This window comes from Eschrichtius robustus, chromosome 5 (genome assembly GCF_028021215.1).
Source record: "Eschrichtius robustus isolate mEscRob2 chromosome 5, mEscRob2.pri, whole genome shotgun sequence".
NCBI lineage: Eukaryota > Metazoa > Chordata > Mammalia > Artiodactyla > Eschrichtiidae > Eschrichtius > Eschrichtius robustus.
In genome coordinates this window covers 92,352,311-92,379,622 of record NC_090828.1, presented here as the reverse complement: position 1 = coordinate 92,379,622, position 27,312 = coordinate 92,352,311, and positions in this window count along the sequence as shown.

Below are 27,312 nucleotides of genomic sequence, written 5' to 3'. Positions count from 1 at the left end.
TAGTGGGGTTTGTGACATAATGGAAAGAGAAAGAACATTCAGTGTTAAAACTGTAAACACACACACACACACACACACACACGCGCGCGCGCACACACACACACATGCGCGCACACATATTCATCCTGTTCAGGCATTTAATACTCCGTGTCTTGATTTTGCCAGTAGCAATTGCTGATACTAATATAGGTAGTGGGGCTCTGAAATCAAAGAGATAATTGAGGAGACTATTGAATTACACCAAACAAGATATAGGACAGTGACAATGAAAATGGGGGAGGGAGTGTAGATATTAGCAAGAACCTGAATAGCGAAGGTCAGCAGAATTTGCTGACCCATCAGAGGAGTGAAAAAGAAAGAAGAGTCAAGGGTGACTCAACTCATGAAAACAGGTGACTAAGAACATGACAGTATCATTAACAGTATTAAGAAATTTAGAAGAAGAGCTGGTTTTGTGAGAAGTGGGCAATAATCTGGGTTTTAGACACGTGAGATTTGAGGAGTCAACCAGAATACCTAGAACACATTCTGTACACCAGGCACTCTACCAAGCAATTGCTATAAAGTATCCATTTAGGGGCTTCCCTGGTGGCGCTGTGGTTGAGAATCTGCCTGCCAATGCAGGGGACACGGGTTTGAGCCCTGGTCTGGGAGGATCCCGCATGCCACGGAGCGGCTGGGCCCGTGAGCCACGATTACTAAGCCTGCGCGTCCGGAGCCTGTGCTTCGCAACAGGAGAGGCCGCGATAGTGAGAGGCCCGCGCACCGCGATGAAGAGTGGCCCCCGCTTGCCACAACTGGAGAAAGCCCTCGCGCAGAAACGAAGACCCAACACAGCCATAAATAAATAAATAAATAAATTTTAAAAATAATCTGTAAAAAAAAAAAAAAAAAGAATTTGGCCAGTGAATTGAGATTCACTTTAAAAAAAAAAAATCCATTTAGTGCTTACAATTATTCTATGCACTAGAAACTATTATTATTACCTCCTGTTTTATTGGGAGAAAAATGAAGACTTAGAGAAATTAAGTGATTTGCTAATTATACCGTTCATCTATCAAAGCCCAAACAACAACAAAGTCTTTCTGATGCCAAAGCTAATCAACCATTAAATAAATAAATACACAAGTTCCAAACAAAAGGCCAGATCTCAAGCTCCATCTGAAGGCAGGGACAGAGAGAAACCTTGCCTACCCTATCATGAGAGAAACTACAGGGAGAAAGTAAAATTGTTTGAAGGGAACATATAGCAATCAAGAGAAAGATGGCCATGAACAAAATGTTGAGATAGTCGAATTTGGGTGGATAGTGGGAAGTAGGAAAGAGTAAGAACGTGGAGAAGGAGAGGAAACCAGAAGACAGAAGTGGGTCTGAGTCACAGAAATAAATTTCAAGAAAAATCCATAATTCACAGTGTAAATTCTTGCCAGGGAGAAAAACAAGTGGAAGGGTATTGGAAACTTTGGGATAACAATGACAAATACTTAAAGGTGCTTATTATATGTCAGGAACTGTTTTAACTACTTTATACATATTAATTGTATAATAATCACAAGCTTTTTATCCCATTTTACGGATCGAAAGCTGATGCAGAGAGAAGCAATCACCAAAGTCAGCCAACTAGTAAGTAGTGGAGCTGCAGTGCCACCCACAGAGTCTGGTACAAGCACGTACATCCTTCTCCATCATGCCACAGTTTCAGGAGAATGGCACTTGCGCGGACCAGACTATAGCGTGTTTAAAAAAAAATGGTTAAGTAAGTGATAGCTTTTCCCATCTGGGTATGTAGTGGCGGTTTACAGAATAACCTGGCTTGCATTCTTCCTTTTCTGCAGTTTTTCCTTTCCAATCCTAAAAAAATACTTCCAGGAGTCCAGGAAAGGTCAGTGTACTCGTGTTGCCATGGCAACATGCAGCTTCTGTGGCCCTGGGGCTGCTGGATCTTGACAAATGGGCTGAGACCTCAAAGGCCAGGACCATCACTACTGTGAGGGTTTCTTTGACTATTTGCCACTTTCTTTTTGGCATATTCTCCCCAAAAGAGCAGAGAAGCCAAGTGGAGCCATATGTTTGATAAGAAGGAGCAGAGAGGACACTGGAGAAGAACAAGGGGTCTGAGTCAGTGCTGAACAAGAGGAGGTCCTGACATCAAACCTCTTTCATTAGGTGTCAGGCCCTTGCTCCTTGTTTTGCTTGGGCTACACAGCTCATGCTACATACATGTTGAACCTTACTTGTGCAGAATGGCAGAAAGGCACCAAAGGAAAGGAGAGATTGTAAACAACACTCACCAGTCCTCTGTCTTGCCAAAGACCCTCCTTGACCGAATACCAGCCAGGCCCCTCCGAGCTGTCTTCTCCACGAGACCTCAACCTTGGCCTATAAAGACTTGAACAAGCACTAACATGGTTGTCATAGCTCAAGGCCACATCCCTAGTGTGACCCTAGCTTCCATCAAAGTGCCTGTCTAAGAAAACTCAAGGCTGCTAAAAGAATTTACTGTTCGTTCCAGCCAACACCTGAAGATATGGCCCCTGCCTCCCGGGCTCTGTGGGACTGCGGGAATCCAACTTCAAGAAGCTCCAGTTAGCAAACCCAGTTGGGTTTCACATGGACCAGCCCCTTCTAGCTTGTTGTCATTTTCCACTGACTCTACTGAGCACCCCCTCACCCCCTGCTAATCCTTCATCCTCCCCTTCAAACACCCAGTCACAAGTCAGAAGTTGAGTCCGGTTCATGCTGGACTCTGCTTTTGCAACAGTTACTACAGATTAAAAGCTATCCCTACACTTCTAACTAGTATCTGGGCTTTCTCTTTGACAATCTCCACAGAAATATCCTCTCTAGAGCCTTTAATTTCCCTAGTCATTAGTTCCTCTGCATTTTTCCATTTTAGCCCATTAGCAGGAGCAGAAGTGGGAGTGAAATTATCCTGGGGGCACTGAAAGGGCTCTGGCTCCAGAGAGGGACAGACTGGGATTTAAATAACTGCTCTTATCATCTTGGAGCCCCAAAGCCCTAAATTCCTCGTCTGTTATTCTGCTGAACTTGTGGCCTCCACACCTCCCCACCTGCTTTTTGTTTAATATGTCACATTCTTCTGCCATCACCACTTTACTGAAGAAGGCTCAGCAATGGTTCCATTGATGGAGGACATGTACGGAGGGGAAGAAGTCAGACCAGAGCAGGGGAGCCGGGGTCACTGCCCTTCCTTGCCGGGCCGTGGAGGTGAGCATGGAGAGACATTGGTCCTTGAAATTGGTGTTGGAAGAACTGAAAGCAACTCTGTCTACCTCAGTGGTTCCCAAACTTTGCTGCAGATTGGAATCACCTGTGCATGTTTGAAAACTATGGATGCCTAGTTCCCTTATCCAGACATTCTGATTAAACCAGGGTGAGATGGGCATCTGAATTTTGAAAAGTTCCCCAGGTGATTCTAATATGCAGCCAAGTTTGGGGACCACTGGTCTACGTCACACTTAGCTCCTTAGGCAGCTATAGTAACATTATGAACAGGCCATAAATTTTCAAGAATTTTATGCCTGTCACTCTCAGGGATAAAAGTAATAGTAGCGGTAGCAGCCTCACGGAGTGCTTCATAGGTAACAAGTGTTTCACACTCATTCATTCATGTAACAACCCTGAGGTAGATATTATTCCTCAATTTTATAAATGGGGGATCTGAGTCGCAAATATCTTAAAAAACATGATTCAAACTTACAAGGTAGGTAAAGAACGGGGGCAGGATCTGAACACAAGTTTCACCCCAAAGCTGTTATTCTTAACCACTGTATCATACTGCCCCTACCCAGCACTCCTTGCTCTAGGTGCTTGAAAAGCAGCTTTGAACATGCAGCCTAGAGACTGCCCAGAAAAGGGTTTGGCCCAGGGAAGACTGGGTCCAACAAACACATTTATTCAAGTTGGCATGGTGGTCTTTTTCTATCTGGATCTACTATGATGTCATGCTGTTTGAGTGGTCTTCCTGACCCCTAAATCTCTTAACAACAGTGGTCAACAATCTGGCTTGGTCAACTGGGGACTGAGCTTACAGGAGACATAGCAAGCAGGTGGCAGGGTCAAAACTGATGAGTTCTAAAGGTCAACAGAAATCCTGGGAAACAGATAGTAAAGAATATGGGAGGAAAGGAAGAGGAAAATAAAAATGTGTTAATTCAGCAAGTCTTGGTACATGAGAAATAGCAACAATAATGGGGATACTGCCTGATTCCAGTGCCAAGGCTGTGCATGTGGAAGACAATTTCAAGCAGATGACCTGGGCTTGAAGCAGGGACTTTAGTGGTCATGGGCAGGGGGGGAATGTATTGACACAGATTTTCTAATCTTCATTCTATTTATTTTGTATGAATGTGTGAATGATATGTGTCCAGAACAAAGAGATCTTCATAAATGAACACTGTGAAGCACCGAAAGTGGGAATATGTATTTGGGCAGTGTCATCTGCTAGATGACAGTCCTGAAAGAGCCTGGCCCAACACTTGCTAGTTGTGTGATGTTGGGCAAGTGACCTAAATGTTCTGAGCCTTTGTTTCCTTGTCTGTAAAGTGAGGACATGATTTGCTCTCATTAATCTGTTGTTGGATTAAGTAAGATAATGGCATAAACACCTTGCCCATTTCCTGGCACACAGCATGAGTTCAACACATGCTGCTTTCCTCACCTTCCTGTATCATCCTGTTCTTTTATCTCTGGAATAGAAACATATTCAAACATTTTTGTAATATGCAGCAGGTTCCGAATCACTTACATTTAAAAACACTGCAGGTGATTAAATGTAATGGTATATATAAAAGTGTTTTGAAAATTATCAAATACTAAATGACTCTAAGGTATCATTATTTTAATTACATAATTATACACAAGCAGATTCTATCTCAAGGCTCTGACTACTACCTGCTGCTGCTGACTCTCAAATCTGCATTTCTAGGGCAAATCCCTAAAGGCCCCTTTTCCTTGGGGACATTCACCAATCTCCATTTTACATTTCCAAAAATGGACTGATCATCTTCCCTCCAACTGCTTCTTCCTCTTCCTACCACTCTTATTGATTCTTGGGACAGATTTATCCTCTCTGTCTTTAGGTGAACGAAGGACAGGGTGACGGAATGAGCTGAAGAAGGATGGCTGTGGAATCAGAAGTCACAGTTTGAAATCTTGGAGAGGCAGAATAGCACATGGTGAATATCATATGTTCCGGAACCTAAAGCATTTATTCAAATCCCAGCCTCACCTCTCATAAGCTGGTGACCTCGGACAAGCTACCTGACATCACTATGCCTCAGTTGCCTCACCTGTGGAAAGGGGATAGTAATAACAGCATCACCTCAGAGGGCTGTGGTGATGATTAACTGAGCTAACACAGCATAACTACTTACAATTATTATTAGCTTGGTGCTGTCTTTGTAGCTCCATAGTCTTGGATAGAGTAGCTGACCTTGGAGCCTGTTAGGTCATCTGTGAAGTAGAATAACAATGCTTGCCTGTTAGTGAATGTGATGATTAAATGAAAAAATAAACTTGCTGCCAAGGAGTTGGAATCATTCTCTAGGTTAATCATTGTCCAGGAAGATGGCAAATTGAGTCCAGCTGCCAACTAGAGACAGAACTTGGATGTGGTCCCCTTCTTGCTTCTCCTTTCCATGGCTGGAGCGGTCATCTTACCTGGGTTTGGCCAGCTACCCCCTCTTAATTTGGATGCTCCCTCTTCATCTCACCTGGAAGCCAGGTGGGGCTAGTACCCAGGCTCCTGCACGGGCTAGCTCAGCAGAGGCGCTAGGGGCCAACGCTTTTTCTCTTGCTGTCTATCAGCTTCCACCCCCATCATGGCTGGGATTGGGATTCAGGATCGGACTTAAGGAGAAGGCTTCTAACCTGAGCAAAAGGAGTTCTGCACATGGTGGATGCCAGTTTCTATGGTTCTCTTTCAGTGACTGGCAAAGAATACCCACAGTAACCAAGAATACCGTACCTTCTATTTGCTATGAGTAGTTTCCTTTGCGATCTTCTAAAAACCGGGTCTCGGTTATGTTGGGTATCCCTAGACTCTGGAAATAGTACTGCCATAGGAGAACGGCATACTTTTCCTGATTGCTAACCACCGTAAGAACGGGAATGACTAGTCATGTTATTTCCATGTTTGGTGTGGTCATTCAGGCCAGAAAAGGGGCATTTTTTTCTTCTTCTTCAACCACTCGATGTTCTTACCTCCTGAGGTCCATGGCCAATATAAAGTGGACAGACTTTCTTACAAGCAATAGCTGTTTCCTTGCTAAACCCTCCAGTGTATATTCTCTCGGTCATGTGAGCTCAACCTTCCTGTCACTTTGGGCTCCTTCTTCTCTGTCATTGTCTGTATCTTGTCAGACACCTAGTAAGTGTTGACATTCTCTCTGATGTCTCTCACTTTTTGACTTCTAAGTGTTGCTCTCTCCATACTCAGTTGCTTTTCTAGCTATGACAACACTAGATTCATCTTCCTTAAATGATAATCCTGATGACTCACTCCAGTGGTTTTCCCATTGTCCTCAGGCAGAGGTGAATTTGCCACAAAGTTAATGAGGCGTAACGCTGAGGGTACTCCCTGGCAGGGAATCCAGCACCATGTTCACGTGGTCATATGCTATTGTAAAATTAGCAAAAGTAAGATATTTCTATCCAAATCCATTAAGACTGCCATGTCTTTCTGCTTTGGCTTCCCCTTGTTGACACACCCCCTTTTGTCAGGAGGTGATGGAGTAGTGGGACAATTTTGGATCTGTATAACAGGAATTTTAGTTAGAGAATACACTTCAGTCCAATTTACTGCTATATATCCTTTTTGGTTCACAATCACATTGTGTTATTTTCCTAAATTTTGTAATGTTTTTGAAATCTGTCAGCCTTTAAAAATTTGTTATATGTTGCGATTTATTTCCCCACTTGAAACACACATTCACTTCGTACCTAATTTTGTATGAAAATTCTTATGAGCGTACCCAATTATATAAGCTTCAAGATTAAAAAAAAAAAAAAAAGATCCACTCCTGCTTATATTATGTATATTTTTTAAATACAACTAGTTTGGGATTCAATGCCCTCTCTTCTGGGATGCTCACATTTGTTCCAAATTTTCCCAACCCCATGACTGTCAGCATAGAACTTCTACTCCTGTTGTTTACTCCTTTTCCCCTCAAACCTTTGGGTATCTGTCTGAATTCTACCTATCCTTTGGCACCCTAGCCACACTGCATGTCAAAGATAAAGATACCAAACTCATAGTTGTTGGTTATTTTCATGTGATAGGCATCGTCCATACATTGTCTTTAGTTCCTTTTTTTTAATTGAAGTATAGTTGATTTACAATGTTGTGTTAGTTTCTGGTGTACAGCAAAGTGATTCAAATGTATATGTGTATCATATATACAATCATATATATATATATATATATTCTTTTTCATATTCTTTTCCATTATGGTTTATTACAAAATATTGAATATAGTTTCCTGTGCTATACAGTAGGACCTTGTTGTTTATCTATTTTATATATAGTAGTTTGTATCTGCTAATCCCATTCTCCTAACTTATCCCTCCACCACCCCCTTTTCCCCTTTGGCAACCATAAGTTTGTTCTGTATGACTGTGAGTCTGTTTCTGTTTCATAAATAAGTTCATTTGTGTCATATTTTAGATTCCACATATAAGTAATGGCATATGGTATTTGTCTTTCTCTATCTGGCTTACTTCACTTAGTATGATAATCTCTAGGTCCATCCGTGTTGCTGCAAATGGCATTATTTCATTCTTTTTTTATGGCTGAGTAGTATTCCTGTGTGTGTGTGTGTGTGTGTGTGTGTGTGTGTGTGTGTGTGTGTGTGTAGTGTACATGTATATTATCTTTGGTTCTTACGCCACCAGAAGAGGGAGACATCATTATGCTCATTCCACAGATGAAGCAGCGGAAGCTTTGGGAGGTTATTTTGCCCACTATCACAGAGCACAGATGTCAGGAGCCAGCATTTTCTCTTGCCCTGCAGAAGCACCTCTTAAAAATGATAACTCCTCCCCACATCTGCCCAGCGATATCGCTGAACCCCAAAGTACTGACAGTGCCCACCTTGTAAACAGCCAACTGCTTGTGCTATTACTTAACTATTTTGTAGACACACTTCTTATTTCCTCCCCCTTGCTCCACCCCAGCTGGAGTATATTAAACTAGAATCTGGGATGAGATCTTACACTCCCTTTGTCAACTGAAAGCAGCTGGGGGAAGAGCTCAATTGCAATTCATAGGAGCTTGCAACCCATGAAAATGGGTGTTTCTATTCTAACTTTTTAATACCAGAATAGAAGAGCTAAGTTAAAAGATAGAAATATCTTTACATCCACAATGACAAAAACGATATACTAAAAATATTTTTCACAGAGAAGCACAATTCACATGTGTCTTGACACTGACAGTTCAGTATAAGTGATTAAACTGAGAAGGAATTCACAGTTTTTAGACTATAACTGAAAAATTATGCTGGAATTTTAAAATCAGTTTCCATCCTTCAGCCTAAAAAATGCATATTTTGCAAACCCAATAAAAATACACTGATAATGAGGAAAAACAAATACCTTGCATATCAGAAAGATTATGATACCAGTGCAGTTTTTTAAATCTCTCTTTTGGTACCCATTTGTCCATATATTGTTTCATGGAATATTGGGAATAAGGATTATAATCTTCGAGTTTTCATTTTCTTTCTTTCTTTCTTCCTCTCTCTCATTCATTCATATTCTCTCCCTCTCCCTCTCTTCCTCTTTCACCATTCATGTATTGGATGGAATGATGGAATGTTTTGTTTCTATACGCAAGTTATAGGCATCTGCCTCCACAGAGTAGGCCCGAAAAATTCCTGTTATCTGGCCATTGGTGAGTCATTTAATCACAGAATCTCAGGTTTATAAGAAATGTTAGATATTATATACTGCAAAACATTTCATCAAACTAATAACCATAGCTGTTCAGTGTGTTAAGAATTATGTTAATCATACATCACTTCTTTTTCAAAAGAAATCTATGAGATAAATATTATCTTTATTTTTACCAACGAGAAAACATAGGTTTAAGTAGTTAAATAATAATCATTATTAACATTTATTAAGTGCTTATTATATGCCAGATGATATTCCAAGAGTTTTACATTATGTTGACTTCTTAGTCCTCACACAACACTGAGCACAGTCCTTGGGAAGGAGGTACTCTTGTCTACATTTTATAGATGAGATAACTGAGACCAGCAGAGTTCTAAGGACCTGCCAAGGTCACACAGCTAGTAAGTGGCAGACCTGTATGAAAAGAGGCCAACAGAGCTCTAGAAACCACCACTCTGCCCCAAATAACGCATCTATTTAGAGACAGCCTTTGAACTTTTTTATTCAAAAGTCTATTTTCTTAATTACACTGTTTCAATCCCCTTTCCAGTTACCTTACAAAAGGTTATTAAGCCTCAGCTGGAAGCCCTGTTAACTGGCCGGGGGCGGTGTGTGGGGGGGGGGGGGGATTGGCTGCTTCTGGAGAAAGTTCATTCTATTTTTGGACAGCTCTGTTGTTAGAAAATTCTTCCTTATATTGAGCTAAAATCTACCTCCCCCATTACCTGTGTGAAGGGAGTGGGATTGGGAGAAAAGGTCATTAGATATGAGGCTGACGGGAAGGTAAAGACCGGAGCGTGTAGTGCTTTAAAGACCACACCAGCTTCTAATGCTGACGGGGAGACTGAAATGCCGGTAAACACCCAGCTGTGAAGACACATCTCCCCATCCTGCACCTGGATGGCAGGTTTTCCAACCTCAGTGCAGGAATTTACACGTATCCATCCTGCATTTGACATTCTTGGTTTCCACTCATCATTCCAACATCAAGATATTTTTGTCTCCTGATTCTGACTTTTTGTGTATTAGCTACCTTTTCCAGCTTTCCACATTTAACAATATCTTTAATCAAGCTATTGACAAGCTCCTAAGAAAGATCTTACTGGATCGTGCCTAAAACTTAGAATTGAAATCATCGATCACCACTAAGTTACAGTACTCATGCCTAGTGATAGAACATTGGCTAGTCTCTTCTTTTTCTCATTCTCCACTATCCTGGGTGCTTCAGCAGCCAAATGGCCGCTGGGTAATAAATAATAAACATCATAAAATTTGGACTACTATAGCCAGGGAGGACACTTAATGGTGTTAACCAAGGAAATAAAGTGGTATTTATGTTTCTGCTTAGTGGAGAATCAATATTTAGTAATGATCTCATTGGAAAGTTCCTCTTGCATACCAAAAGAAAACGACGTTTCATGGATCTTAAAAGCCTGCCCACTGCCACAGCTTTAAGAACAACATGGAGTCAACTGGGCAGAACACAGAGCAAATACATGAGGCCGAGACAGAATGCGGACACTGACCCGAGAAAGCAGAAAAAGAGGCCATTCACTCCTGGCCATCGAATAACCCACAGCAGGCAGGCTGGCTTTTTGCAGACTCTAGTGGAGAAAGAGTCCCCCTTAGAAACACCTGGTGAAGGCTTTGTTACTTAAACTCTTTCACTGGTTGTAGCTATAGAGAGGAAATATCTCGGAAATTACAACAAACATTGTGATACAAGGAAGCCATCATCCCAGCCGCCTGGGACCCAGAGGGATGCAACCCACAAAGGAAATTAAGTTCTGCTCAGAGAAGGAAGTAAGGAACTCTGAGCTAAACCAAGCCAGAAGCCATGCCCATCAGCATTCCCAGCTGACCAAAGATTCACCGGATGAGACTAAAGAGAGAATGAAATGTAAGAGTGTGCCATTTATAATTTTTAGTTTACTATATGTAATTATGCTCAAGTTACTTTTTAATAACCTACATATAGTTTTCATTTCGCAACAGCCCATCTATTTTCTCATAAAGTACCCTATTATTAAAAATTAACAATAATTACTCTCCCTGTCTCCTGTCAGAGAGAGATCTGATCTGAGCTAACCCAAGCTGACAATCACATTTAAGACTCACACTTATGACTCTGGGGCTTACAACGAGCAGAGCAGATAAGCAATCCCTCTTGCAATGTTGTCTCATGCAGCTGACTTTCACCATACATAGGTTGATCTCCATATAAAAGTCAATTGTGGATAGCAGAGTTTGCCTCATATATGATGTTTGGAGCAGGGCGTCCCTTCTAGTTCTGCCTCGCGTGCCAAGTCTCATCCTACCAAGCCCCAGTGATATCATGAGAGAAATCATCAATATCATAAGGATAGTTACGATTTATATGGCACTCAGTATGTGTCCTCAATTAAAGCAATGACTTTTGTTTATTCCTTTCTGAACTCTCATAGAAACTTTCTGGCATAGGTCTAATCATCCCAATTTCATATTTGAAGAAACTGCAGTTCAAAGCCTTTAAGAATCTTTTATAAAGTGAAATACCTGAGAGACAGGGGAGGCTCTATCTGCTTCCTACCATGGAGTTATTTGCATGCCTGGTACAATTCTTAGGTTTTACTACCGATTCCTTTCCTTTTTTGTTTTGTTTTGTCTTTCCTTGTGGCACTTCCAGCACCATGATTCTGTTTTTAATGCCCTGCCTTTTATGGACTGCTGCTAGCTGCCTACTCCGCCTTCCCAGAGCGCTCTTAAAGCCTGCCTGTCTCAGAGTCAGGGCCACCCCTGGCTTCTGCTGGCACGGGAAAGAGTATCAATGCAGGCCCACATTCCATGTGTCGAAATATTTAATTTATAGACCAAGATAACAAACTGTTTAATAAAACATGTTCAGTCCTTCTACCTTGACAAGCGTACCTTTACAATAACCAGGAAGGCTATGTTTGAGTTTAGAATTATCAGATTCCTTGATAATGTGGTGATGCCAAAAGAGACAGGCCCTGGGCCCCAGTAAGCCTCTTCTCTCCACTTCTGGCTCCATTCTGTGCTGAGAAGGGCCTCTCATGTTCACCGCCCTGGGTCTAGGACTGTGCATGCCTGTGGTGTGGTCCACCCTAGGGAGAGCAGACCTAGAGAAGAAGGCTGTGTGGGCCTTGAAAAAGGGCTTGGGGGCCATTTGGGCAATGAATTCTGAGATTCTGGGCACCTGGAAGATGGTCTGGGAGGGCCAGGTGCCAGTTCTGAGGGCATGTTGCACTGGCCTCACGGAGGCCTTATCTTGCAGCAAAGGGCACACTGCAATTAGTACAGACTGGGATCTTCTTACATGGCAATATTGCTTGAGATTTCTCCAAATCCTGGCTTCTCTCATTCAGAACCATTGAAATAATGAGGAATCACTGGGCCAAATGCCAGAGAAGTGGCTTTGCATGCCAAGCTGGTCTTTTAAAGCCAATTCCCTTCACCTCTTTAGAATCACTTCCTTCCAAGTACTCAATGGCTTTTCTGCAGAGCCAAGCTTTCCATTCACGGAGGACATAATGTAAAAATTCATTCTTGAAATATGTTACTTTTCCTAAGGGACCTTATGAATTTTGTTTTAAAAGAGGCTGCTATTTAAACCAAAGGAATAAATTTGCTAATAGATTTTTTAACAACAGGGGAAATGTATTTGCAGACAGGAATTTTCTTGCTATAAATCTGTGTTCGTTTCCTAGGGTTGCCATATGAATTAACACAAACTTGGTGGCTTCCAACGACAGAAATTAATTTGCTCACTGTTGTGGAGACCAGAAGTCTGAAATCAAGGTGTCAGTAGAACCGTGCTTCCTCTGAAGAGTCTAGGGAAGATTCCTTCCCTGCCTCGTCCAGCCTCTGGCGACTCCAGCTGTTCCTTGGTTTGTGGCTGCATCACCCCAATCTCTGCCTCCATCTTGGAACTGAGCAGGACCCTATGGGGCCTTCCTGGGACAGATCCCTCCCTCCATGTCCTCTGCCTGCTTCTTGTTTGGGGAAAAGCTGTAGTTTCCCAGGCCTCCCCTGAGTCACAAAAGCCTGGCTCAAGAATTAATGACTGAAAGGATGTGAACATGTAGTAACAAAAATGGCAGTTGGGCCAGAAGAACTGGCAACAATTTAAGCAGTAAATTAGCCATATGGCAGTCACAGAATCTTTAGTTCCTCCCTGAATTACAGAGATAACAATATCTGATGTACATTTCCTGAGTTGTTTTACAGATGCTAAAACCCCCACCAAATGGAAGAAATTAACCACTTGATGACCATGAGCATGTAGCCCCCAGACCTACTAGAGCCTGAGGAATGATAATGTTAACTCCCTCCCCCAGGATCGATCATGTTAACTGAGAATGTTAACGATTGACACCACCCTGTTACTTCATCATCAACCGATCAGAGAATTGCACACGAGCTGATCACATACCCCGCAACCCCCCTCCCTCCCCTGGCCTTTAAAAATGCTTTCCTGAAACCCGAGTGGACCAACTTTGGTTCGGTAACAATCTCACAAGGCCTTCTCCTCTCTGTCTCTCTCTCTCTCATATATCTCCCTCTGCCTTTTTGAGGGCACTTATCATTGGATTTAGGGCCCACCTGGATAATCCATCTCAGGATCCTTAACTTGATTACATCTGCAAAGATCCTGTTTCTAATTAAGGTCACATTCCCAGGTTTCAGGTAGACGTATCTTTTGGGAGTCACCATTCAACTCACTACACCATCAAATTCTGCCATATGGACATCATTCTTGCAGCCCCACACACTAAAGGCCAACCTGCTGCAGGCATAGGAAGAAGGAAATGTTAGTCCAGCCTTGAAGACCTCAGGGAAAGTTGACAGACCTTCTCACAGGAGGTGAACCTCAACCGTAACAGAGAGATGAGATAGAGCTACAGCACTTGAGAGCATGAAGCAAAGGTTATGGCATTGATTTTTGGAAAGTTTTCGCCAAACTGAAGCAGAGTAAAGAATAAATCATCTCTCCTTATTTTACAAGACCCTTCATCTTCTCACAACCATACCTGGAGATTATATGAGCTTACGATCCAAAATTTAAATGCTATTTATTTTTTTCCCCTAAGCAGGTGAGAGAAAGAACTATTAGTAATTGACTGCCTATTATGTCCTAAGATTTTTAACTATATTACTTCATTTTCTCTTTATAATAGCCCTACAAGGAAGATACTAATATTCACACCCGTTGTACAAATGTGGAAACTGAGGCCATGAGATGTTAAATAATCTGCCAGGATCCTACAGCTAGGAATTACAGGTGCTGAGACCCACAAAGTCCATGCTCTTTCTAGGACTCCACTGCCCTGGAATCAGTCTAGATTAGCCCTACGCTTCTACGTTGATTGCCTTGACCTGGCTGATTTTCTTCTTCTCCTGAAACAGCAGTTAAGCATCCGCTACCAGTAATAAGAAAAGCCAAGGGTAAGGAGCCTGGTTTTCTTTTTGCTTACGCTACACTGCCATCTAGTGGGAAAATAATTAATGGCAGGACAGGCCATTTCTGGCATCTTCGTTTTTTGGTATTGGTAATTAATTTGTATTTAAATTTTGCTTTTGAAATTGTGACCCAATCAAAATCCACATCAAATTCCTGCCCCTGCCTCTACACATACACACACACTTTTCCTGTACACCAGTCTCACATAAATGTACTCCACCTATAAAAGAGAGAGAAAGAATTAGGCTCACCTTCAACAGACTACGACTGCAGTTGTGCAATAGTTAAAATCACAAGCAAAAAACCTATGCTCTCCTGACGTCCCATTAACTAAATTGTGACCCTCTGACACTAATTTGACAACAATTTTAGGGAGGAGTTCAGACAAAAAAGACTAACAGATTTGCTTTTAATCATTTTTCATACCCTGAAAACACAATTTCTGTCCATCAAAAATAGCTTCTATGCTAAGCTGATGGCAGAGCTGATTCTGGTACTAATAGTACCCAGGACACATGGATGTGAGTTGGCCCCTGGAGTAAGATAACCGTTAGCTGTAGGTGAACAAAATCCTGCCACCTCGAAGTGTCTCTTTGGCATGCTGATTATTTCGAGCTGAAAGCAGTCAAGGCCCAAAAGACTCAGGAAGAAAACTTTGACCTTCCCCCTAACTGCTTATATGAACCTGTCAATAGATAGAGGACCTATTCCAGGAAGGGAGCTATCACCATATATAATTATGGTACGAACTAAGTGAGTAGGCAGGGAGAAACCTAGCAAAGTCTGTTAAAATTCCTCTCTCTGTCCCTTTGTCTCTGCCCAACCCAGCAAACATTTATTTACCAAACATCTGCTTTTCCATCTCCATGTGAATTACCTTCTTCCCCATTTGAAGTCCCAAACCACTACTCCCAACATCCTCTTTTGTCTTTAGCTGAAGATGATATTTAAGGTGAGGGTTTCAGCCATTTGGGGGAGTTACTCAGTTTTTCTGAGTCTCTCTCATGTATACATGTTATTAGACTTCGGTTTGATTTTCTCCTGTTAATCTGTCTCACGTCAATTTAATTCTTAGACCAGCCAGAAGAACCAAGAAGGGTAGAGGAGAATTTCTTCCTCCTCGGCATAGGTAATGCAATGATGAATGCCTCTGTGTAAATGTAGAACAGGAAGGTGCAGCTCTGATCACCCCACTATAAAATATACATTCTAAGGCCCCTAAGACGTCTTTTAGTATTAGCATTAGTCTCCTGCTGCTGCTGTAACAAATTACCACAAATTTACTAGCTCAAAACCATACATGTTTATTATCTTACAGTTCAGGAGGTCAACAAACTGAAATGGGTGTCATTGGGCTAAAATCAAGATGTCAGCAGGTCTGTATTCCTTCTGCAGGCTCCAAGAGAGAATCCGATCCCTAGCCTATTACAGCCTCTACAGACTACCTGCAGGCTTGGGTCTCTTCTTCTGTCTGTAAAATCAGCAACATGGGTCCCAGACCTACTCACACTTCCACCTCTCTGGTTCTCACTGTTTTGTCTCCTTCTTCCACCTTAAAGGACTCTATGATTACATTGGACCCACTACAATAATACAGGATAATAGCCAATATCCCCATTTCAAGGGCAACTGATTAGCAACCTTAATTCCATCTGCTACTTAATTCTCCTTTGCCATATAATGTAATATATTCTCAGGTTCCAAGAATTAAGGTATGGACATCTTTGGCATTGGCAAGGGGTGGGGTGGGGGGATTCTTCCCCTCCAACATCCAAGAGAAGAGAAATCTTGACTGGAATGTTTCATACTGGGTCATGGTGGCAGTGGGTGAGCCAGTCACCATCCAGAGTCCTTTCTTTCCCCTCCCACCCCCTCCCCACTTTCACAAACTGCAAGGAGCCGTGCAGGCATGCATGAGGACATATCCACCCTGAAATTCTACCTTCACTTTTTCCAAGTCACCTTTAGTAGTAGATAAGAGCATAGATTCAGATAGACTTAAGTTTAAGATTCATCCCCACACGTGAAAGCTTGAGTACATTACTTAGTATTTGACTTAGCATTTCTAAGCTCAGTTTCTTCATCCTTAAAATGGGCATTATATCTTCCTCATAGTATCATTGTAAGGCTTAAATAAAAGAACCTCCAAAGAGCACTTAGCAGAGCACATGGCACTACGTGATGATCTCAGATTGTCCTAAGGAACAATTTCTGAGAATGAAGATTTTTCCATTCAATCTTCAAAGGGAGGTTAACTAAACACCTAACTAACCACTGCATTGGATGCTTGGGGAACAAGGAAAGGACGGTGCCTGTCCTCACTGAGTTAACTTCCAGTGGATGGGATGAGATTTCATATGTGAAACTGGAGACCAAAACTTGTAGTACCGTGAGGTTCTTCTTCTGAAATGGGTAAATGAAGGCTTCTGTTGTACCTTATGTATAGGTATAGCATCTGCCCAATCAGACACCTTTACGTGGGTGCATGTGAAGACGTCATAGAAGAGAAACACAATGTTTCCTTCATTCTTGCCTAGTCTTCATTTTCTAGAACATGCATACGTATGTCAACACTTCAGTGGCTATTTATATATTGCATAAGGGTACACACAGAAAGATGGTCATCCTGACTTGTTCCCTAAAGCTAACTGAGGGCAGCAACATCCTATATATGTATGTATGTTTATAGCTACCATACACGTATATATGCCATCAAATTATACCAAAATCTCTTTTAACCCTAATAAGAAATTTGGGGCAATGAAGTTAAAATGTTAAAAAACAAAAACAAAAAATTTCTTATGTTATAAATTTATTTTCAAGTGGAAGTTCTGAATAATGAATGAAAAAGTTCATTGGTTATAAGCCATCCATATACAATGTACTCAAATTATGAAAAAAATTATGCTTTTACATAGGCTAAATCTATGTGTTTCCTATAATGCTATTTCAATAATAAGTTTATTCAGCAACATGTTCATTCGAGAAGGTAATTTCTGCAACTATTGTAAAAATTTCTGAATTTGTAGCATACACTGTTTTTAATGCATATTTTATTTTAGGATTTTATATAATTCTTTCACGGCTATAGTGTATGAATTTTTTGAATATAGAAACTTATGGCGTTAAAAGTTATTTTGCACATTAGAAATATAAAAAAAAGACGTCAAAACTTTAAGCTTTTCTTTTATCCCTATGGCCTTTTTGATTCCCCCAAGAAGATCAGAAAACAGAACACTTCCCTCCAGGCCTATTAGAGCTTCCTGGAACAAAAAGGGAGAATTTGGCCATGACCAGTCCTTCCTGACTTTCTGTCAACCCTCTCACTTAGGTGGCAGCGTTGAGAAGGGTCTCTGCATTTTGGATGTGGCTACAGTTCTACTCCTGATGGCATCTCTAAACCTCAGGAGACGGAGGACTACGTGGCAACTAGAAAACCTAGACCCTACAGCAAGATCATATCTCTCGGGTTTGCATAAGCTTAATGTTTGTTAAATCCCAGGGACTTCAGCATGAGGATATCGCACGTGGCTGGACAAACCAGACCTCTATCTTGACTTTACACGGCTGAGGCTGACTTGGTGGGGAGGTGATCACGGCTTGGGTAATGAGGCTACTGCAGAGTATGTAGGCAGCTGTACCTTGGAAAGAACATCCCATGGCGCTGCTGTGAATATGCCAAGCACCTTTCTCCCTCAGAGAAAGTCACAAAGCTTTATATTTGAGAAGTCTCCAACCCTCAGCTCAATGTAAATGCCAGGCAGCACACTAATTCAGTGTGGCAAGACTGCCAGCTCAGTCCAGTAGGTGGTAGCTAAGGCCACACTGCAGCAGACCTGGGAGTTGATGAGCTCTGTTAGAGGCATGCTGGAAAGGGTTCACCCAAAAATCCAACATATTTTGTTCCTCCCTGCCTCACTGGGAATTTTTTGAACCCTGAAGTTGTATGGAGTGTAGCTTTTAGAAAGAAGCAGCTAGTTCAATTCAGAACTTAGATCAGACTGGCTGATAATATCTATTTAGTTCCTTATAAATGGTAAGCACTTTACTAAACATACATACATATATGCATTATTTATTAACCACACTATTAGGTGGGCAGAATTAATCACTGATGAAACTGAGGTCTAAAGAAGTCAAATGGTTTTCCCAAGTTCACACTGAGAGTAAAGATGAATGTTGATATTTCCCTCACATCTTTAACCCCTTTGATTTCCTCTATGTTGCCTAAGAACACAGCAGCTAAAATATATATATAAACAAACTAATCAGTCTTAAACATATTTAATTGACTCTCCTAATTTTTATTTAACTGATTGGTCTCCTCAGACACAATTTATCTTTGTCCCCTCTTCAACTTTGGTCGCCTCTATACCCTCCCTGCTACATCATATTAAAGTGAGTCCAAGAGGGGTCTGTCTCATTTGGATTGTTTATGGGTTGGATTTTCATTGAGAGCATTCACAATGGGTTAAGAACTATCATTTTCCCTTTGGACAAACGATAATCCAGGCGATAACAGGATTATTAAATAGAATAAATAAATACTAAAAATAATAAAATAAATATATCTTAATTATTTACTTTAAAATAAAAAAAATTAAATAATAAAAATAATTTTTAAACAAATAAAATCATATAAGAATAGATGAGCAGATCGGTACAATAATTATTAAGAGTAACCGGTGGGAGAAAGTGGAAGTCAATAGAATGTTTTATCCCATCTACAAGATGAAGGAAGGACAGTTGTGTGATAAGATACATTACATGGCATATATTAAATATGACAAAATTGCTTGGTTTCCCCTATGAGCACATTGAATTAAAATTTCATTTCTGCTCTATGATTCTTTATTTCTACAATCAGCAGAAAGGGTCAATAGGTATTTGTGTCAAGCTTCTGTGAATAAGTCCAGTAAGTGAAAAGGATTGTTTTGAAGTAGATACTTAACATTTCCCCTTCATCAGCCTGAATTAAAGGTGAAACTCAACTGTCTCATTACAATGCACTTCTTTGGTGAATTAAAGTTTTACTGAGCTCTGCCCACCACAGCAACAGTCAGCTCTACCCACCACCAGAGCCTCCCATCAAGCCTCTTAGATAGCCTCAACCACCAGAGGGCAGACAGCAGAAGCAAGAAAAACTACAATCCTGCAGCCTGTGGAACAAAAACCACATTCACAGAAAGATACACAAGATGAAAAGGCGGAGGGCTATATACCAGATGAAGGAACAAGATAAAACCCCAGAAAAACAACTAAATGAAGTGGAGATAGGCAACCTTCCAGAAAAAGAATTTAGAATAATGATAGTGAAGATGATCCAGGACCTCGGAAAAAGAATGGAGGCAAAGATTGAGAAGATGCAAGAAATGTTTAACAAACACCTAGAAGAATTAAACAACAAACACCTAGTAGAATTAAAGAACAAACAAACAGAGATGAATAATACAATAACTGAAATGAAAACTACACTAGAAGGAATCAATAGCAGAATAACTGAGGCAGAAGAAAGGATAAGTGACCTGGAAGACAGAATGGTGGAATTCACTGCTGCAGAATGGAATAAAGAAAAAAGAATGAAAAGAAATGAAGACAGCCTAAGAGACCTCTGGGACAACACTAAACGCAACAACATTCGCATACTAGGGGTCCCAGCAGGAGAAGAGAGAGAGAAAGGACCAGAGAAAATATTTGAAGAGATTATAGTCAAAAACTTCCCTAACATGGGAAAGGAAATAGCCACCCAAGTCCAGGAAGTGCAGAGAGTCCCAGGCAGGATAAACCCAAGAAGAAATATGCCGAGACACACAGTAATCAAATTGGCAAAAATTAAAGACAAAGAAAAATTATTGAAAGCAGCAAGGGAAAAACGACAAATAACATACAAGGGAACTCCCATAAGGTTGACAGCTGATATCTCAGCAGAAACTCTGCAAGCCAGAAGGGAGTGGCACGATATACTTAAAGTGATGAAAGGGAAGAACCTACAACCAAGATGACTCTACCCGGCAAGGATCTCATTCAGATTCGATGGAGAAATCAAAAGCTTTACAGACAAGCAAAAGCTAAGAGAATTCAGCACCACCAAACCAGCTCTACAACAAATGCTACAGGAACTTCTCTAAGTGGGAAACACAAGAGAAGAAAAGGACCTACAAAAACAAGCCCAAAACAATTAAGAAAATGGTCATAGGAACATACATATCGATAATTACCTTAAAGGTGAATGGATTAAATGCTCCAACCAAAAGACACAGGCTTGCAGAAAGGATACAAAAACAAGACCCATATGTATGCTGTCTACAAGAGACCCACTTCAGACCTAGCGACACATACAGACTGAGAGTGAGGGGATGGAAAAAGATATTCCATGCAAATGGAAATCAAAAGAAAGCTGGAGTAGCTATACTCATATCAGATAAAATAGACTTTAAAATAAAGAAGGTTACCAGAGACAAGGAAGGACACTACATAATGATCCAGGGATCAATCCAAGAAGAAGATATAACAATTATAAATATATATGCACCCAACATAGGAGCACCTCAATATATAAGGCAACTGCTAACAGCTATAAAAGAGGAAATCGACAGTAACACAATAATAGTGGGGGACTTTAACACCTCACTTACACCAATGGACAGATCATCCAAAATGAAAATAAATAAGGAAACAGAAGCTTTAAATGACACAATAGACCAGAGAGATTTAAATGATATTTATAGGGCATTCCATCCAAAAACAGCAGATTACACGTTCTTCTCAAGTGCGCACGGAACATTCTCCAGGATAGATCACATCTTGGGTCACAAATCAAGCCTCAGTAAAGTTAAGAAAATTGAAATCATATCAAGCATCTTTTCTGACCACAACGCTATGAGATTAGAAATGAATTACAGGGAAAAAAACGTAAAAAACACAAACACATGGAGGCTAAACAATACATTACTAAATAACCAAGAGATCACTGAAGAAATCAAAGAGGAAATCAAAAAATACCTAGAGACAAATGACAATGAAAACACGACGATCCAAAACCTATGGGATGCAGCAAAAGCAGTTCTAAGAGGGAAGCTTATAGCTATACAAGCCTACCTCAAGAAACAAGAAAAATCTCAAGTAAACAATCTAACCTTACACCTAAAGGAACTAGAGAAAGAAGAACAAACAAAACCCAAAGTTAGCAGAAGGAAAGAAATCATAAAGATCAGAGCAGAAATAAATGAAATAGAAACAAAGAAAACAATAGCAAAGATCAATAAAACTAAAAGCTGGTTCTTTGAGAAGATAAACAAAATTGATAAGCCATTAGCCAGACTCATCAAGGAAAAGAGGGAGAGGACTCAAATCAAAAAAATTAGAAATGAAAAAGAAGAAGTTACAACAGACACTGCAGAAATAGAAAGCATCCTAAGAGACTACTACAAGCAACTCTATGCCAGTAAAATGGACAACCTGGAAGAAATGGACAAACTCTTAGAAAGGTATAACTTTCCAAGACTGAACCAGGAAGAAACAGAAAATATGAACAGACAAGTAATGAAATTGAAACTGTGATTACAAATCTTCCAACAAACAAAAGTCCAGGACCAGATGGCTTCACAGATGAATTCTATCAAACATTTAGAGAAGAGCTAACACCCATCCTTCTCAAACTCTTTCAAAAAATTGCAGAGGAAAGAACACTCCCAAACTCACTCTATGAGGCCACCATCACCCTGATACCAAAACCAGACAAAGATACTACAAAAAAAGAAAATTACAGAGCAATATCACTGATGAATATAGATGCAAAAATCCTCCACAAAATACTATCAAACAGACTCCAACAACACATTAAAAGCATCAGACACCATGATCAACTGGGATTTATCCCAGAGATGCAAGGATTCTTCAATACACGCAAATCAATCAATGTGATACACCATATTAACAAATTGAAGAATAAAAACCATATGATCATCTCAATAGATGCAGAAAAAGCTTTTGACAAAATTCAACACCCATTTATGATAAAAACTCTCCAGAAAGTGGGCATAGAGGGAACCTACCTCAACATAATAAAGGCCATATACGACTAACCCAAAACAAACATCATTCTCAACAGTGAAAAACTGAAAGCATTTCCTCTAAGATCAGGAATGAGACAAGGATGGCCACTCTCACCACTATTATTCAACACAGTTTTGGAAGTCCTAGCCAAGGCAATCAGAGAAGAAAAAGAAATAAAAGGAATACAAATTGGAAAAGAAGAAGTAAAACTGTCACTGTTGGCAGATGACATGATACTATACATAGAGAATCCTAAAAATGCCACCAGAAAACTACTAGAGATAATCAATGAATCTGGTAAAGTTGCAGGATACAAAATTAATGCACAGAAATCTCTTGCATTCCTATACACTGATGATGAAAAATCCGAAAGAGAAATTATGGAAACACTCCCATTTACCATTGCAACAAAAAGAATAAAATACCTAGGAATAAACCTACCTAGGGAGACAAAAGACCTGTATACAGAAAACTATAAGACACTGATGAAAGAAGTTAAAGATGATACCAACAGATGGAGAGATATACCATGTTCTTGGATTGGAAGAATCAACATTGTGAAAATGACTCTACTACCCAAAGCAATCTACAGATTCAATGCAATCCCTATCAAATTACTAATGGCATTTTTTATGGAACTAGAAAAAAAAATCTTAAAATTTGTATGGAGACACAAAAGACCCCAAATAGCCAAAGCAGTCTTGAGGGAAAAAAATGGAGCTGGAGGAATCAGACTCCCTGACTTCAGACTATACTACAAAGCTACAGTAATCAAGACAATATGGTACTGGCACAAAAACAGAAACATAGATCAATGGAACAACATAGAAAGCCCAGAGATAAACCCACGCACCTATGGTCAACTAATCTATGACAAAGGAGGCAAAGATAAACAATGGAGAAAAGACAGTCTCTTCAATAGGTGGTGCTGGGAAAACTGGACAGCTACATGTAAAAGAATGAAATTAGAATACTCCCTAACACCATACACAAAAAAAAACCTCAAAATGGATTCGAGACCTAAATGTAAGATCGGACACTATAAAACTCTTAGAGGGAAACATAGCAAGAACACTCTTTGACATAAATCACAGCAAGATCTTTTATGATCCCCCTCCTAGAGTAATGGAAAGAAAAACAAAAATGAACAAATGGGACCTAATGAAACTTCAAAGCTTTTGCACAGCAAAGGAAACCATAAACAAGACGAAAAGACAACCCTCAGAATGGGAGAAAATATTTGCAAACGAATCAACAGACAAAGGATTAATCTCCAAAATATATAAACAGCTCATTCAGGTCAGTATTAAAGAAACAAACAACCCAATCCAAAAATGGGCAGAAGACCTAAATAGACATTTCTCCAAAGAAGACATACAGATGGCCAAGAAGCACATGAAAAGATGCTCAACATCACTAATTATTAGAGAAATGCAAATCAAAACTACAATGACATATCACCTCACACCAGTTAGAATGGGCATCATCAGAAAATCTACAAACAACAAATGCTGGAGAGGGTGTGGAGAAAAGGGAACCCTCTTGCACTGTTGGTGGGAATGTAAATTGATACAGCCACTATGGAGAACAGTATGGAGGTTCCTTAAAAAACTAAAAATAGAATTACCATATGATCCAGCAATCCCACTACTGGGCATATACCCAGAGAAAACCGTAATTCAAAAAGACACATGCACCCCAATGTTCATTGCAGCACTATTTACAATAGCCAGGTCATGGAAGCAACCTAAATGCCCATCGACAGATGAATGGATAAAGAAGATGTGGTACATATATACAATGGAATATTACTCAGCCATAAAAAGGAATGAAATTGAGTCATTTGTTGAGACGTGGATGGATCTAGAGACTATCATACAGAGTGAAGTAAGTCAGAAAGAGAAAAACAAATATCGTATATTAACACATATATGTGGAACCTAGAAAAATGGTACAGATGAGCCAGTTTGCAGGGCAGAGGTTGAGACACAGATGTAGAGAACGGACATATGGACACCAAAGGGGGAAAACTGCGGTGGGGTGGGGATGGTGTTGTGCTGAATTGGGCGATTGGGATTGACATGTATACACTGATGTGTATAAAATTGATGCCTAATAAGAACCTGCAGTATAAAAAAACAAACAAACAAAACAACTAATACTAAACTTTCATTGGGTTATTTGTATGGAAATATGTTAATATAAATGTTTCAGATATTACATGAAATTTCTAAAAATCTTATATGTTCTGGTATAATGTTATAAGTCATAATCCTAGTTATTACCTTAAAATGTATATCTCAGAAATAACTAATTTTCTTGTCAACTGCATTATTATGAACTTTCATCAAATTTTTAACTGTGGTCATTTTTAAGTCTTTTGTCATTTACAGACAGTTCTGTGTGTACTCTGATGCTTTTGCAAATATGTTCCTATAAAAGGGTTTCATCTTTAAGAAATTCATGGAAAAGACTCTGACAAGTACAGGTTTCTGGTAACTGACTGTACTGCTGAACTGAATGAATAAGCATTTTCAGAACTCAAATGAAAAACTGATGAACTCATAAAAGTGCTAACAAAAGATCAAGATGAAAAAAAAAATTAATTACATGGGACTGAGTGAACCGATGAGGATGAGTATAATTTTTGTAACTTTGTCTGAATTTAAAAAAAAAAAAAAAAAATCCAGCAAGGACTCAGAGGCAAAGAATATACAAATCAATTTTCACTGCAAAGTAAAGGAGCTGTTACAGTGGAGGATTACTGGACTGAATGTCAATATTATGACATAGTATGAGTGTGTTTCATGTTTGGTAATTGCAATCATTGTTGCTTTTGTTGTGGTCATCCATGTACAATGCTTGGTGTCAGTCTATTTATCTCTTGTAAAAATAAAATACAGTGTGTGTGTGTGAAAAAAAAAAAAGACACATGCACCCCAATGTTCATTGCAGCACTATTTACAATAGCCAGGTCATGGAAGCAACCTAAATGCCCATCAACAGATGAATGGATAAAGAAGATGTGGTACATATATACAATGGAATATTACTCAGCCATAAAAAGGAATGAAATTGAGTCATTTGTTGAGACGTGGATGGATCTAGAGACTATCATACAGAGTGAAGTAAGTCAGAAAGAGAAAAACAAATATCGTATATTAACACATGTATGTGCAACCTAGAAAAATGGTACAGATGAACCGGTTTGCAGGGCAGAAGTTGAGACACAGATGTAGAGAACATACGTATGGACACCAAGGGTGGAAAACCGCGGTGGGGTGGGGATGGTGGTGTGCTGAATTGAGCGATTGGGATTGACATGTATACACTGATGTGTATAAAATTGATGACTGATAAGAACCTGCAGTACAAACTAACAAACAAACAAACAAACAAATAAACAACTAATAAAAAAAAAAAAGAACGAACTACATTGCCTGGCAATGCAGCCCTTCTACAATATGTCCAGCCTGGCTTTCCAGTCTTTTCCCTCTGCTCATGCTCAGTGCCTTAGCCACCCAGGATACTTGCTATTTCCTGAATACTTCCTGAATATTTTGCTATGTCCTTGCCTTTTTCGTCAGGTTTTGAATTCTTACTTTCAGTGTTTAAAATTTCTGTAAATGTTTGAGGTATCTACTTGAGCTAAAACAAGAAAACAATAATAAGTAATCATTTTAAATCTTAAAAAAAAAAAAAAAAGAAGTTGGTTCCTTTTTCTTATCATGACAGCTCAGGAGGAACTGGTGTTAGCTGTAGTCTATGCTTTTACTTTCTAGGACAAAAAACAGAACATGTGACACAGGGGCAGGCCCTGCTTTCTGGAGGATGATCATTAGTATCAATTTACTTAGTTAACCAATGTTTACTGAACACATACCATGTGCTGGTTGGGAGGAGAGGCAGTTAAGCAAATCAGAATAGATGAGGTTTCCGAGATGGATAGCTGAGCAGTAGGAAGATAAGTAAATAAATAGAAGCAGAGAGCTAAAAAACAAAACAAAAAAACCAATGCACTTCTTTATCTTATAATGAAAAGGTGATGATGAATAGAAATGCATTAACACATAATAAGGCCCAGAATATATCATAAAATGTTAGCTAATGCTTTCCTTTTCCTGGTAATTGATGTTTGAGATAGCTTCTTATCTATTTAAGAAATAGGCTGTATTCGTCCCAAGGTCATGTGACTCAATGTTCTATAATTTACATAGACCCAGTTCTAAGCTAAGGTGCTTACTGCTGTTAAAGCCATTAATTTTTTGGATGATTAAAAATAAGAGCTATGGATTAACAATAATTAAGTGTCTCTTAGAAAGGTCAGTGGTTCAAGGAAATAGTTAATTACACTGAAAGAAGAAGAAGAAGAAGAACGTCGAAGAGAATGTATTTTTTCAACTACAAAACTGAGTAAAAGCAATCCAAGCTGGGAGATTTACTAATTCATAGCAATTAAGTAGTTAATTAGAAGTCTGTAATTATCTTTGCCACATCATTAAGAACTCTGTACAGATTTCCCAGTATTACTTTTTGGAAACCCTACATATTTTGGTTATTGCCATTTCATGAGGAAACTGCTTTCAATGTGTTAGAGGAGCATCTCATTAAAACTTTGCTCAGCTGTCTGTGGAAGCACAAGTTGATTCCTACGAGTCTGATGGTTTTGGGTTTGCTGGTGAAGTGTGACTGAAAGGGCACAGGATAGCATAAGTAACTCTCTAATTTCTGATCACCAGGGCAGATATTCACCCAGTATGCACAGGTATAGTCTTATTGCTTACTTGTGCAGGTATACATTCTCATTGGCTGTGGCATTGTTCTGATTGGTCAGTGTCCATGCTGTTTTAGTTTGTAAACATTATGAAGATCATCTGTTC